This window comes from Miniopterus natalensis, chromosome X (assembly GCF_054644295.1).
Source record: "Miniopterus natalensis isolate mMinNat1 chromosome X, mMinNat1.hap1, whole genome shotgun sequence".
Taxonomy (NCBI): domain Eukaryota; kingdom Metazoa; phylum Chordata; class Mammalia; order Chiroptera; family Miniopteridae; genus Miniopterus; species Miniopterus natalensis.
Window position 1 is genome coordinate 17,824,539 of NC_142103.1, and position 12,245 is coordinate 17,836,783.

Below are 12,245 nucleotides of genomic sequence, written 5' to 3' on the forward strand. Positions count from 1 at the left end.
CAATGGAAAATTGTGGAAATAAACAATTCATAAGTTTTAAATTCCACGCCATTCTCTGTAGCACAATGAAATCTTGCGCCCTATAGATTCATCCCACCTATGATGTGAACCATCCCTTAGCCCAGTGTCTCCATGATGTTTATGCTACCTGTACGTTAGTCATTTAGCTGTCTTTGTTATCAGATTGACTGTCACGTACCAAAGTGCTTGTGTTCAAGTAACCCCTATTTTACTTAATAATGACCCCAAAGCACAAGAGTAGTGATGCTGGTAATTCAAATATACTAAAGAGAAGCAATAAAGTGTTTCCTTTAAGTGAAAAGGCTCAAGTTTTTTACTTAATAAAGAAGAAAATTGTATGCTGAGGTTGCTAAGATCTAAGGTAAGAACAAATGTTCTATCCATGCAATTGTGGAGGACAAAAAAGGAAATTTATGCTAGTTTTGCTATGATACCTCAAATTGCAAAAGTTTTGTCCAGCCCTGGCTGGTGTGGCTCTGGTGGTTCAAGCTTTGTCCCATGCACCGAAAGGTCCCGGGTTAAATTCCTGGTCAGGGTACGTGCCTAAGTTTCGGGTTCAGTCCCCTGCTGGGGCTTGTATGAGAGGCTATGGGTGGATGTTTCTTTCTCACATTGATGTTTCTCTCTCTCTCCCTCCTTCCCTTTCTCTTTCTCTAAAATCAATAAAAATATCCTCAGATAAGGATTAAAAAAAGTTTTGGCCATGGTACACGATAAGTGCTTAGTTAAGATGGAAAAGGGATTACATTTGTGGTTGGAACACATGAACAGAAAATGTGTCCTGATTGACAGTAAATGTGTTGCACCAGAAAGCATTGAGCCTATAGGAAGACTTCAGCAAGGGAATCCTTGAAATTGGTGACAGCAAGCAATTTACTGCAAGTAAGGGATGGTTACACAGATTCAGGAATAGGTTTGGATTGAAAAGTATAAAAATTATTGGAGAGAGAGACAACACTCATAACTTTTATTACAGTAAATTGTTAAAAATATTCTATTTTATTATTAGTTATTGCTGTTAATCCCTTACTGTGTCTAGTTTGTAAATTAAACTTTGTCATAGGTATGTATGTATAGGAAGAAACATAGTATATATAGGGTTTGGTACTATCCATGTTTTCAGGCATCCACTGGGGGTCTTGGACGGTATTCCCTGTGCATAAGGAGTGGCTACTGTAATGTAGGTATGCAATAGTTATTGAATAAGCATGGTGGAGTACCCAGTGAAAAAATTCCTGTTAAGGAAGATGAATTGTGTCAAATACGCTAACAGACAAAAGATAATGCAAATTCCATGTGCATTTGGAGTTCTTATCTTTCCACCAGCTTGATAAAACCTAACAATGTGGTCAGGTCTTTAGTTGTAGTAAGATTCTGAGTGGCTGATTATTTTCAAAGTTATCAGAAACTCACAATTAGAATTTCAGTGTGTTCAATTTGAAATACCAAGTCAGCAATGTTGAGATCTCACATTCCTTATCCGTTTAATGGTAGACAATGGGAAAAATATTAGGAAACATGAAGAACTACAGTCCTCACTCCATCACTTCCTTAAAAAAATAAAAGTAAACATTGAATAAACTGGTTGCTAAAAGCAAGCTCCCACTTATTTTTCGAATCTGGAATTCTAAGTAGAAAAGGCAAAGGAAGAAGTGTAAGAAGGTGGCTCCAGGCTGTAACAGTCAAGGAACAAAAGAAAGACGACCTGCAAGGTGAGAAACAGTTGTGACTGGGATTTTTGTTGAGGACTCTGACAAAACTGGAAGTTAAGATTCTGAGTTAGAGTACCAGGTCCACCGGCTTGGATGCGGTGGAGTGGTTAAGATCTTGGGCACTTGCTTGCGATCCTAGGTCCTGCTCTGCCCCTTACTAATTGTGTAATTTTGGACTACTTGTCTGACCTTTACGCCTCAATCTCATCACTTGTGAAATAGAGATGATAATATTGTGGACCTTGAGGAGTAACTGAGTTAATAGTTCAATGCTTGGTTTATAGTAAACGCTCAGCAAAATATTAAACTGCTGTATTTGTTCTTATTCTTCCTCTTCGTTAGCACTCTTTACTTCATCAGGGAGGGGAGAGATCGACGCGCTCATTGCACTTTAGAGTGATGAACAGTTGCGTGATAACCTGGGTCAGGCTTGCTTTGAGGTGCGTGCCCCACCGAGGTGAAGCACACCCTGTGCCCCGGCCCCCATAGATATGAGGAGCCTTGCCCGCTGGCAGGACGCGAAGGCGGGCCTCCTCCTGGAGTGGCTAAGCGGGACTGCCGTCCCTGGACACCCGACAGTTTCACCTCTCCTGCCTCCTGAGCAGTAGGAGCCATGTGCTCTCCAACGCGAGCGCCCAGACTCCGGAGGCTTGAGGGCCACTTGGCAGCCACCCCCTTCCCAGGCGCACCCCCGTCCCGGGCACACCCTCATCGCGCACGGCCCTGGCGGAGGACTTCTGCTCGGACCCTCCACACCGTCCTAGCCCCAGCTCCCTGGGCTCCCGCGCAGGCGCCGCCGGGGCCACCCGCCGCCATGTTTCCCCTGCCCGCGCACCCTCCCCCTCCTCCCCCTCTCCCTCCCCTCTCCCCTCCTTAACCCTGCTCCCGCCCCCCTGCGCTCCCCACACCCGGGTGAGGTCAGGCGGAGGCGCTGCCGCTGCAGCCGCAGCAGTTCAGCTCCTATTCTGGGGAAGCCTGGAACCGGCACTTTTGACAGTAACTGAACAGCGATCGGGTTCGTGTCCGCGCTCTTGGACTAAGAGAGGACAGAGGAAGGGACCCGGGCGAGCAGGGGTGCGAGGGGCGGGGGGCCGGTGCCTCAGAGCTGGAGGGAGCTCCGGCTGCGCCGCGCGACTCGCTCTTTGGCCCTCGGAGCGCAGCTGCAGGCGGACGGGCGGCGGGACGCTGGGACGCGGCTAACAAGGTGAGGCAGGGTCTTGGAGTAGCAGGGGCTCCGTTGGCCGCCTTCCCTCAGCTGGGACCCGGTGCGGCAGCCGGCGGGCGGTAAGGAGTTGCGATCTGCATCAGGGGCAGACAGACAGGGACCCAGCCTCGCTCTTTGCGCGCCCCCCTTCTTTTCCTTTTGCGTGCGGGTGTGCGTTCTCATCCCCGCACTGTCTCATCCCTACCTCCTGGACTCGCTGGCTTCGCCAGACGCCTGGATTTTTTTGGGACCCCAGAACCCAGTTTTCCTTTGCTGCTTTGTTATCCCTCCAAGACCTTCTCGTCCGGGCTTCGCTCTCGCTGCCCTGACAGTCTGGGGTCCCTCTGTCCGCCTCCGCCCCACTGCCTCTTCACTCCAACAGTTTCTGCTTTGTGCCTCCCAGCCCATCCCTTCCTCTGAATCTCCTAACTTGGGACGTTTCGCGGCTGGCTCCTGAGTTTGGGGCACTCTCCTTTTCCTGTAAGCTTTTAACTCTTCCCCGAATGTCTTCATCTCTGAATGTCTTGGCTTCGTGGTTTAATCACAGTAGCAGATTTTCTTGGAAGCTTACAGTTTAACAACACAGGTTTACAGAAAATGATGGGAATGGTTCTCTAGTAAATGTCACCTAAGGAACTGAAAAGTTTCTTTCTAGGTTTCAAAAACTTAGTGCAACAACCACAGCCACTTAAAACGTATGTATGTTTGTATGTAATCCTAACACGTGGCCCTAAATCTGATTATTTCCCCGTTGCTGAGCAGGTAGGTCTGAGAGAAGGAGAGAGATACTTTTAATGCCTGGCTTCATTTCTCCATCTGCCAAATGGGATGTTTATTGTTTTAATGTAGACAGAGGACTCCAGTGGCGTGGGGTAGTCACCCAAGCTAGCGGTAGTCTGGTTACTAAGCACATTGTATGGGAACTGAGAGACACTGGGGTTTAAGGTTTAAAATTCTCTCTGTTGAGAGGGCACCTGCTGGATTTTTTTTTTTTTTTTTTTTTAAGAAGTCACAGTTTCTTACATTAGATATCATATTTGTATAACTCCCCAAGAAGCAGCATTTAAAAACCATGTATTTAAAAGAGAGACTATTTTCTGTGGGATGGAGATTAATTTGCTCAAGTTGATTTCACACAGCACCAGTTTTTCTCTCAGCAATATCCCCTTCTCTCCATGTCGTTGCCCTGTTGGCTCCCACACTGAGGTTCATTTACTTGCTTCCATGCTCTAATTGGCATGTGAAGAAAATGAATAGAGAAGCCAAACGTGGAGGCAGAGATAGTGAACTAGCACATGCTGACGTTTGTGGTTGTGTTTTTGGAAATGGCTATATCTAGGGTTCACATTTGAAAACAGAAAAATGCAATAATTAAGCAGCGATGACATCATTTTACATTTAAAAATATTAGCTCCCTTAACTGCAGGTTCTTCTTAACATCTGTATACTTAGCAGGGATAGAATTGTGTACTTGATATGTGACCAGTGTTGCCATTGACATAGCACAAATTGGCAGTAATCTCAGAAGAAACCAAGTTGTGAATGAAGATACCAAATTTCACTTTCCCGGTAGCACTTCTTTTGGCAGTGAGATAATGAATGGAGTTTCTTTTGCAGCATTAAATGGTGTATTTTGAACATAGATAAATAAGAGCCTCAATTTCACAAGGTTTTTAATCTGTATTTTTATAAGCACACTTTCAAGAGTGTAGTGTGACTGTATAGAATTTTAAGTTGATGTTCTGAAGAAAGTGTTTTTTACAAGAACAGTAAAAGCTATTGATTATCAATTTAGTTAGATGGTTTGCAGGTGATTTGTAGTTTCCCCCATTCATCTGGTAAATTCCTGACTTCGCTTTAGTTCTATTTTTTAAAAAAATAATATAGTAGGGAAGGGGAATTTATTTTAATAGGGCGACCCTTCTAAATCTGTAATTTTCTTGGCAACCCATTCTAAAAAGACATACAAACTTTCAAACTGTTTCAAGGAAAAGCATTTATATCTTTATTATTTTTTCCTTTTGTGATTATTATTGATACTAAGTCTAAGCTAACATTGCTACTAATGTGAGCTATTTATTATGGTGAGAAAAAAAAAGGTGGAGGTGAGTTCATTATAATCACTTTGCTTTGAATCTTTTAAATACGTCACAATATGTATTTGATAACCCACCTGGTACACCTAGAGATTATCAGACTGAATATTTCTGATGTTACTAAACAGAACTGCAGATGGCTATTGAATTCTCTTCTTTTTTATTTTCTTTGCATTTTAAATTACTTTTCTTTATGTAATTTGATTTACAATAGTGAAATGAAACTAACCAATTTTCAAATTGTTTGCTTTTGTTGGTGTTTAATAAACTACTACAACCTCCTCAAAGTATTTTTTTTCTTAAACCCATTGGTTGAAACCCATCTATTTTTATTGATGTGAAATAACACAATAATTTGTTAGGCATCATCAGATTTCAGAAAATGTAGAAAGATCATGGAAAAAGGAACAGCCTAAGATAAAACATTTCAAAATTAGAAAAAAGAGGCTTTTTTCAAGTTACTGGCATTCATGGCAATCAGCCTTTAAATATATTGTTCATCCGTTTAGTAATTTATTTTACAAGATCTTTGGAGCACTTTGTATTTGCTAAGAACCCTGTATTAGGCACAATGATATACCTTACAAGACATGGTCCTTGCTCTTGTGGAGTCTCACAGAGGTTATATTCCACCAAAGGATATAGACAATAAACAAGTAAACAAAAGAAGATCCTTATAGATGAAAGTAAGAATAATGAAGGAAATGAGTAGCAAAATATGATATGGAGAACTGGGAAGGGCCTATTTAGCTATGGTGGTCAGAAAAGACCTCTCAGTGAAGGTGACCTTTGAACAGACCTGAAAGAGAAGAGAGAATGAGCCTATCTTGTGAAGAGCAGAGAGAAAAAGAGCCAAGGCCTTGAGGCAGAAAGACAAACTTCAAGTTTGAGGAACAGAAAGCAAGCTCATATGGCTGGAGCCTAGTGAGATGGGTGGGTGGGGGGAGTGGTTAGAGGTGTTAGAGGGCCTAGAGGGTGTCAGATAATAGATAATTCAGGGCTTGGAGATTCTTAGAAAGAATTTGGGTTTGATTCTCAGAACAATAGGAAGCCATTGAAGAGTCTTTGTTAACTACTTTTCTGTGGAAGGTCACTGGCTAAAAAAAATAGTGAAAATAAATAAAAATTTGTTTTGCAGAAGATAAATGGAATTATCTACATACTTGGTTGTTTACATTAAGACCTGAGAATGAAAACTTCATTTTATATGTATGCTAAGTATGTATGTAATTCTCTACTCTCTTTAGGTAAGGGAATAGGGGAATGGGGACTCTAAGTTGAGTATGTTATAAAGCAGTTTACTTTCCATTGTTGTACTGTCACTTGTGCCCTGAGGTAAGTTGTCACCAACTCTATTAAAAATCAGATCATTGTTCAACTTAAGAATTTGTTTTTCAAAGAATGTGTTATTTTCTCACAAATATTTTTCTTTTAGAAGGCTGGAAATTTCATTTGCATATGAAGGAATAACTTAGGTTTTAGAAATGGCCTTTGGGATTTTTAGAGGAGTTTGCCATTTTCCTTTAGCTGTTGCCTTTCCCAACATTTTCAAATTGCCATACCTTTATTCTTTGAGAGATTAGGGTTACTCTATTCCTTGATGATTAAAGGAATTTAGACTTGGCATTTATTTTATTGCCCTGAGCCCTTTCTTGAAAGCTATCCAGCTTTGAGGTCTAGTTGGCCCCAGCTAGGAATACAGACAGTCATTGACATTCTGTAGGGGTAAATCCTAAAATTGTGGGATAATAACCTCCAAAATGACCTTCAGTGTCTCCTGCAGAGCCTAGTTCTAACTCTTTAGCTTAGCACTCAAGGATTGTACATGATTTGACTCAGGCTTACTGTCCCACATGTCCTTATTCTCTTACACAAATCCTCTGTTGATTTAAATTGATTTTGCCCAGTTTGGAACATTTGTGTTAGCATTATTGTTGGCATAGAGTAGGAGCACAGTAACTCTTGAATAGATGACATGCCATCATCCATTTGCAAAGCCCTCCCCTTTCCTTCCTGTCATTGCAAATCCCAATGGTAGTCAAGGAACAGTTCAAATTCCACATCCTATCACACCATCCTCTGTTGACCTGATCTCTGAATGTGAACAGCAGTCACACACTTGTCATGTGTATCATAATTACAGTAAGTGCTCACTTAATGTCGTCTATAGGTTCTACAATTTTAAGCGAAATGACCTATGACAAAACCAGTTTTATCATCGGCTAATTGATGTAAACAATAATTAAGTTCCTTCAGCATCTCATCAATATAATAACGAAATGACATTGAATGAAATGACGTTATTCAAGGACCTGCTGTATGTTAATTTGATGGCCTGGCCATCTCCCCAGTGGTCTCTGGCTCCACAAAGGTTACCTGAACCTTGTCTTGTTTGCTCATTCTTGTATCCTGAGCACCTGGCTCATGGTATGCCCTCTATAAATACTTACTGAATAATGAATTAATGCTGCCTTGTGTTGTGCCTCCTATTACTGTTTTGGATCCTTAAATTGTTTAACTTTTCACACGTTTGGTATTCTCAGGCATTTCTGAGAGAGGTGATAGAGCATGGTTGTTAAGAGAACAGTTCTGGAGCTAGGACACCTGCTAGCTGTGGGATACTGAGTGAGTTAGTTAACCTCTCTGTACTTCATATTTTTAATCTGTAAAATAGGAATAATAGAAATTACCTTAGGGTACCTATAAGGATTGAATTAGTTAGGTGTACAATATGTAGTATACAATTTTTAAATTTCACAAACTCTGAAAACCTATAACATTTTTATTTAGTAAGTTAGGAGCCAAAACTCAGGTGGTGACAACATCTGACTCGAACTGACATGAGAGTATTTATAGTCCTTATTCTGCTTACTATTAATCTTTATTTGGTTTTGCTGTAGAATTTGTAATGTGTTTGTGGGGCAGTGCCTCAGGCCCTGCTGGAGTATTACATAATATATAGTACATGCAGGTTATTGCCTATACAAAAGTCTGTAATTTCTGAATTTGGAAACACATCTGGCACCAGGGTCTTGTACAAAGTAAGGTCATGCTATTGGTGGTGATTAGGGAGGTAAAGAGACTATTTTACCCTTCTCAATACCTTGCTCATATTGGTCACCATGTCAATACATTACTGATTTATTCATGTAACAACTCTGACTAGAGTGCTGGCTGTATGAACATTTTGTCATAGGAAAACATATATGGCTGGGTCACATGATTGAGATGAGCAAAGACCCAGGTCTTTCAATACTCATTCATTTAGTACCATTAAAAATATTTTTCTTTTTCTTTTGCTACTTAAACCAAGAAATGCTTTTTTAAGGTGAGCGTTTTTTGAGGGTAGGTGGGTAGGATTCAGTTAAAAATTTACCTAATATGATTAGACAGTTATTCTTTGCAGTTGCTAAACATTTATTAAACTCCTCATGTGTATAGAAATAAAAACAATGAGGCATGGTTCCTGGCCTTAAGTAGTTCCAGCATCATGCATGGGTACACTGGGATATGGGTGCCCATTACAATTCCTTATTTTCCTCTATAAGCTTGAAATCATTAATATTTAAAAAGTACAAAGGAAAACATAGGAAACAATTGGAAACTTGTCTTCATCTCTACTATATAGAATTGGTTTTTAATCACCCTACCCCAGCCTCCTGCAATATTATTCCTATGTGACATTCTGGCAGCCTTTCCTTTCCAACTAAACTAAGCAAAATATGGTTTTTATTTTCCCTTATCAATATTTATAAATCATAATTGGTATATTTTCTTTATCCTTTTTCTTTTGTGGCTTTGGGCATAATTTTATGTCTCAAAGATTTTTCAAAGATTTTTCTGGAATGTTCTTGCAGTTGAAAACTAGTCTTTGAAATTTTTTGCCAATATAGTCAACAAATATTTATTAAGTGCTTATTATATTCCAGGGATTGCACTATTTTAAGCAAATAGAATCTCTGTTTGGTGCTCTTTCCCTTAAACTGGAGCACACTGGGTGTACTGGGTGAGCAGGGTGGGTGACATTAGTTTTTTCTCCCTATGTTGCCTAATTTCTGTCAGGGAACACTTTGGTTACTTGTAATGGTCTAAATCTTAAAATTTGTTGTGTGCTAACAGAGTTCCTAATGTTTGTGGTAATAACCAAGACCAATAGTGACAGACCTGACAAGGGACTGATAATCTTCTGAAGAAAGCTGGTTAGAACACACTGACCATGAACTTAAAGCAGCACAATTGATGGGTCAAGGCTTTGTCCTGTTCTAGACACATTTGCCTGCATCACTGATTAAAGTTAACTTTTGCTAACTTTAAAGCTGCTTTTGTTTATAACACATTCATTATACAAATTGCCTTGTTAATTGCTAGCCACTGAAATATTGTAATAGTAGAGGAAAATTGTCAAGGTTTATGTGCTTTAAGGTTGATAAAAAGTTTCTAGAGTTTGAGATGGTTTGTAAAGGTTCAAGCAGCACATTGAAAGAATGCCGGTTACATAGCAGTGATTTGATTTTCTTCAAATGAGAAAGATGAAGAAAAAGGCAAGTGAAGAAAAGGGCTTAAAGTAAATGGAGTAAGTAAAACACTGAATCATTCAACTGATTTTTATTATTTATGCCCCACTTTCATTGTTGCTGTCTCACTCTAGACACAGTTCACAGGGCCTTAGATTGTTGTATTGTTGTGTTACTGCCCCAAACTCATAAGGATATGAGTATAGAGGGCTGATTAAGTAGTGGTCTTTATTTTTTAAAGTGTTTTTATTGTTTTTAGAGAGCGGAAAGAAGAGGAATAGAGAGAGAAACATCGATGAGAGAGAAACATCATCAACTGGCTACCTCCTGCACACCCACTACTGGGGATTGAGCCCACAGCTAGGGCATGTGCCCTGACCGGGAATCGAACCTGTGACCTCTTGGTTCATGGGTCAATGCTCAACCACTGAGCAACACTGGCTGGGCAAACAGTGTTCTTTATATTTTTAAAAAAATTTTTTTAATTAAAAAAAAATTTGTTCAAAATATTACAGATATTCCTTTTTCTCCCCATTGACCCATTCTACTCCGTCCCACTATGTGTGAAGTGCTTTTACAGTCTATTCAGTAAAAGGGGATAAGAGAGTTTGTAGAGTTTTGCTTCTTGGTCCCACTTTATAAAAATAGCTATACATTTCTAAACAACACTTTAACAAAATTTTCTGTTCCACTTTTGAATATTTCTCAGTGGGAAGGCAGTAGAATTTAATGGCCAAGTCCTTGGGCCCTGGAATCACAATCTTAGGTTCAATTCCTCCTTGCCTCTTGTTGGCAATGTGATTTTAGGCAACTCTCTTTACCTTTCTGAACCTTGTTTGCCTCTTCTGTAAACAATCTTATCTAGTAATTTTAAGGATTAAATGAAAAAATGCTTATAAAGTGCTAAGCACAGTTCAGGCTACATAGTATAATTACTCTTATTATTGACTCTATTAGATTTATGGCTTAACTAGTTAAAACTTGGATCACACTATAGGAGTTTATATGTGAACCAGGAGTGAGAGAAAATGTCTTTCCTTTATTTATATTGCCTTAATACCAACTAGAATGCTATTTAAAATTTTTAAAAATTTTCAATTCAGTTTACATTCAGTAATATTTTGTATTAGTTTCAGATGTACAGCATAGTGGTTAGACAATCATGTACTTTACAGAGGGATCCCTCCAATATTTCAAATACCACTTGGTCGCATACATAGTCATCACAATATTATTGACTATAAGGAGTGCTATTTTTTGAACATGTATCTCTTAAATTGTGAGTAGACTGTTTAGAAGTCATACTAGTTTTCTGACAAAGTTTATTTTAAATGCTTGGCTTACTTTCAAAGTGGCATCTCATTGAATACAAGGAAAGCATCAAATTTAATATGATTGGCTAGTATATATTTAAATATACTATTTAACTTAATAGGAGTAAAACTTTTAATCTTCATTTTGAATGGAAAGGGAGATGCAGGAAAATATATACAACCAACAATTTTGTCTTTTAAACATGAAAACTTTTGGTGTTCTGGTAATTAAGAGGTCATATATTTTCCTGATTTATCTCTTTTCCAGATTTCAGGTCCCAAAAGAAGGAAATATTGAAACATTTATAATAGTTCAGCCACTGGGAAGAGAGATGATGTTTGATTAATTTCATCTATAGATTTTGAGTTGTTAAGGTTATCTTACATTTGTATTATAGTTACTCTAGGAAGAAATCTGATAATATCTTAGGTATGATAAAAGTTCAATAGCAGTTTTGATAAGTGAATGAATAAGTCTAAATAGGTTATTGAGAACAGCTTCAGTGTTGGAGGGCTCATCTTACCTTTTCCGTTGAAAGCACATGAAAATAACTGTTCCTGCTCCCTCATGTCCCAATGTTCTTCTTTGGTTCCAACGTTAGACAAATGATAAGACAGATGATATTTGGGTAGCTGACTTATTTATGGAATGCTGTGGGTTCACAGAAGGGAAAAGACCAGGAAACACATTGTTCAGATAGTATATATTCACAGCATTTTGTGATGATTATTATAATATACATTCAAGTACTTGAAAAGCCTAGGTCATCACACTAATTAGATGTGTTATTAGCCGCATTACCTGCATTTATAGTCATTATCAGCATCACATATGAACATGAAAAGACTATGTTCAAAAGTAGTTTTAGGGAAATTAGACTTACTCTACCCTCAGGTCATGAGCTCAAATGTTAAAGATAATGCCCTCTTTATAGAACAACTTTCTTTTGAAGCATGGGTAATTATCCTTATTTTATTCACTTCCTTGGAGTATGCACAATGAGGTTAAGTGACTTGCAGAAGGTCACATTGTCTGAGGTGGATCTAGGAGCAGAATTTAGGGCCCTTGGTTTCTTATCCATTGCTTTTGCACTAATGACATAAAAGGTTCTTTAGCCAAAAGGATTCTTTCATATCTCTAGTCTTTCAAATGGGGTGAAATGAAACTTCAATAGTGGAGATATCAACCATCGTTATACCTGTACACCTTGCACAATTCAGTATTTGTCAAAATGAATTTTGGATTTATGAAGGAATTTTCTAAGCACTTTTGGCATCATGTAGGTGTGGTTATCATTTAAACATTCATGAGCAAGCATGTATTGAGTAATTATATGTAAAGCAGTCTGTTAGGAGGGAAGAAATATGCCAGTGCCCTGAAATAG

At 39.0% G+C, this 12,245-nt stretch overlaps 1 protein-coding gene across 4 annotated transcripts in view; it reads left to right on the forward strand.

Moving 5' to 3' along the window:
- KLHL13 (kelch like family member 13) overlaps positions 1-12,245 on the forward strand; it is a 325,110-nt gene that overhangs the window by 164,693 nt on the left and 148,172 nt on the right. The window contains exon 1 of one of the 4 annotated variants that reach the window (XM_016202710.2): positions 2,845-2,937. The exons of the other annotated variants lie outside the window; for them this stretch is intronic. The gene's annotated coding sequence lies outside the window, so the exon portion shown is untranslated. Of the gene's footprint in view, positions 1-2,844; positions 2,938-12,245 lie in introns of those variants that run through there. 4 annotated transcript variants of the gene reach the window in all.